The sequence below is a fragment of the Salvelinus namaycush genome, chromosome 14, assembly GCF_016432855.1.
Source record: "Salvelinus namaycush isolate Seneca chromosome 14, SaNama_1.0, whole genome shotgun sequence".
In the NCBI taxonomy this organism is placed as follows: Eukaryota; Metazoa; Chordata; class Actinopteri; order Salmoniformes; family Salmonidae; genus Salvelinus; species Salvelinus namaycush.
In genome coordinates, this window is record NC_052320.1 from 35181997 (window position 1) to 35185255 (window position 3259).

At 39.2% G+C, this 3259-nt stretch overlaps 1 protein-coding gene across 2 annotated transcripts in view; it reads left to right on the forward strand.

Moving 5' to 3' along the window:
- The window catches only part of LOC120059442 (oxysterol-binding protein-related protein 2-like), a 29244-nt gene extending 28543 nt beyond the window's left edge, over window positions 1–701 (forward strand). For both annotated transcript variants that reach the window (XM_039008489.1, XM_039008490.1), the window contains exon 14: window positions 1–701. This exon is cut by the window's left edge and continues 1023 nt beyond it. The gene's annotated coding sequence lies outside the window, so the exon portion shown is untranslated.
- The last annotated feature ends 2558 nt before the right edge of the window (window positions 702–3259 follow it).

Consider the following 3259-nt stretch of genomic DNA (forward strand, 5'->3'; position numbering starts at 1 on the left):
AGGAGGCTGGTGGGAGGAGCTATAGGAGGAAGAGCTCATTGTAATGGCTGGACTGGAATTAATGGAACGGTATCAAACGCGTCGAGCATATGGAAATCACGTTTGACTCCATTCCAGACATTACAATGGGCCCGTTCTCCTATAGCTCCTCCCACTAGCCTCCACTAGAGTGCGCGTGCGTGTGTGGCTCTGCGTGTGTGAGTGTGTATGAATGACTGTAGTGATTTGTACAGAATCTTAAGCCATATGGTTCCTTTTAACTACAGGTATAACTGGCAAGGGTGGTTTGCTGTGCAGTCATTGGCTATGAATAAATGAATTGATAATTGTTACCTCAAGAACTAAATACTAGTTATCGCCAGAGCATGATAAAGCCTTTTTCATGTAAGATATACATGTATGTAAATACCTACTTTTATAAATATAGCTAGCCAATCGTCATAATAGTGTCCAAACAGGTCAAAGTGAATTTGGAATTGAATGGAATTATAGCCGATATGAAGTAGAAGTCATTGTGTAATATTACCAGCTTCCCTTGTAAGCATATTGTTGCCTTCGTGTTAGGAACTCTTTGTGGCTTTAAACCACACACTCTCACGTCACCAATCTCTTTCACAATGACCAGCCATTATGTGTAAGTTCTTATTTATAAGAGACTTTTTTTTTTTACAGAAATAGTCGCACTCATGCAATATACGATAGGGGTATATATTTATTTTTTTTGTGGGGGGGGGGGGGGGGGGGGGGGGGGGGGGGTTCATGTGCAGTTAATTGTACTGTGGTAAACATTTAGCCTTGTAGATTAGATCTGCATGAATCAAAGTGTAAACCAACGCGTTTCTGCTCTGGAGGACTTTCAAAGCAGCAGACGCCTCTCTAGTGTCTGCCTAGTAAAACATGTCATGTTGACCATTGGGAATGCTCTTCATGTGAGTCCAAACTGAATCTCTTGGCGTGATACGATATTGAAATGTAGGGTTATTTAGTTTGGATTTACCATGTTACTGTGCATTTGAAACGACAGCCAAAATCTATGCAACCAACCAATAGCGCTTAGTGTCTCTGTATGCCTTTACATGTATAGTAGTACACATAAATACTTTAGTTTTGTCACCGGCAGGCAAACCGACATTTAGTTGACTGTATTGGCAGCTTACTTGACTGTAGATGAGCCGATCTCATAAGTGATTGTGTCCATTTGGTCTGTGGATCACCATGGTAGAGTCTCTAAGTAAGGAGTGTAAAGATGAATTGACAGTTTAGAGCAATTTGATCTTGACTGAGTATTTGTGCCTCTCTCGCCCCAGTTTGCTACTTATTTAGTTATTTTTTTCATTTAGCCTGACATGTCACAAAATTACGTCAATTGCTTTAACAACTGTCTTTTTTTTTGTGGAATTGCTGGTGGTTTGAGAAACGGGCAATGGAATGTGGCAAAAAGATACAGCGAACCAAGAAGCCTTGCGTTGTGTCTTAGGTTGATTGTTACGTTTTTTTCCATGGTTATACTTAGTGCCTAAATTTAAGTAAGCCAATTTTCCAAACCCTTTTTTATTTTATTTGACCTTTATTTCATTTAATATTTAAGGTGTTTTTAGGTTTATCAGATCAGAGTTTTTGACGCATTTGTTTTTCTAACATCTCTCTATACGGTACTTTATTATTGTCAATAACACTTTGAAATGTTTAGGTCAGAAGTGTCCGTTTTCACCGTGTGTACAGGAAATGTATGTAAAACTGATCACTACTTCTGGTTGTGTCCACACACATTTCATCCAATTCTAATTTGTTAGCTAGCAACTTTAAGACTAATGCACCAACATTAAAAAAAAAAAGTAGATTTTAACTTGCTTTGTGTGCTGTTTATTTGTGTAAGAGTAGCTTATACACTGACATTCCTAATGATTTGTACACTCAGTCTGTCTTTCCATGACATGGCTTTCACCTGGATTTTCCTGGTCAGTCTATGATCCCTTATTGATGTCACTTGTTAAAATTCACGTCAATCATTGTAGATGAAGTGGAGGAGACAGGTTAAATAATTATTTTAAGCCTTGAGACAATTGTTTGTGGGCAAGACAGATTTAAGTGCCCTTCGAACGGGGTATGGTGGCAGGCGCAACAGTTTCCCATGTCTATCAAGAATGGTCCACCACCCAAAGGACATCCAGCCAACTTGACACAACTGCATTGGAGTCAACATAGGCCAGCATCCATGTGGAATGCTTTCGACACCTTGAAGAGGCCATGCCCTGATGAATTGAGGCTGTTCTGAGGGCGAAAAGGGGGTGCAACTCAATATTAGGAAGATGTTCCTAATGTTTTGTACACTTTGTATATAGCGTTTGACCATTTTGAAAATCCTCTGCAAGTTGAAAATCTTTGACATTCAAATCTTTTCCCCTGTGTCTCAGAGGTGTTTAGTACAGTGGAATCACAAGCAAATAGCATATTTTGTGCAATTTATTTATTTTTTTAAAGTATTTAAACAAACCTTTGGCAATAACATTATTCCAGATGTTTTATTTTGAGACGGGAATATTTATGTGTAATTTCTGTACTTTGGACAGCTTGCTAGTTTATGGACAACATCTAATGAAATCCTAATTATAGTTTAACTACGTGCTTTTTTTATTTGACAATAATATTGAACATTAAGTGAACTTCTGTCAATAAACTCAAAAGGAAAGATTCATCCATTTTGAATGTGATATCGAATTTGTGCATCACTGAGCAATGTTCTATCGATTCCCCAGAGGGTCATTTCATGTTTTTGGCCGATATCATACTTGTGCATATCTGAGCGATGTGCTATAACATTCAAAATGGGAGAATTTTTCCTTTTAATTCAAATCAAATGTTATTTGTCACATGTGCCGAATACAACAGGTGGAACATTTTTTTTCTTTAAATGAGTCAAATTTAAATGGGGGGGACAATGCAAATAGTCTGGGTAGCCATTTGATTAGCTGTTCAGTCTTATGGCTTGGGGGTAGAAGCTGTTAAGAAGCCTTTTGGACCTAGACTTGGTGCTCTGCTACCGTTTGCCGTGAGGTAGCAGAGAGAACAGTCAATGACTAGAGTGGCTGGATGGCAGAACTTGGCCCCAGTGATGTACTGGGACATACGCACTACCCTCTGTAGTGCCTTGCGGTCTGAGGCTGAGCAGTTGCCATACCAGGCAGTGATGCAACTAGTCAGGATGCTCTCGATGGTGCAGCTGTAGAACGTTTTGAGGACCCATGCCAAATTCTTCCTT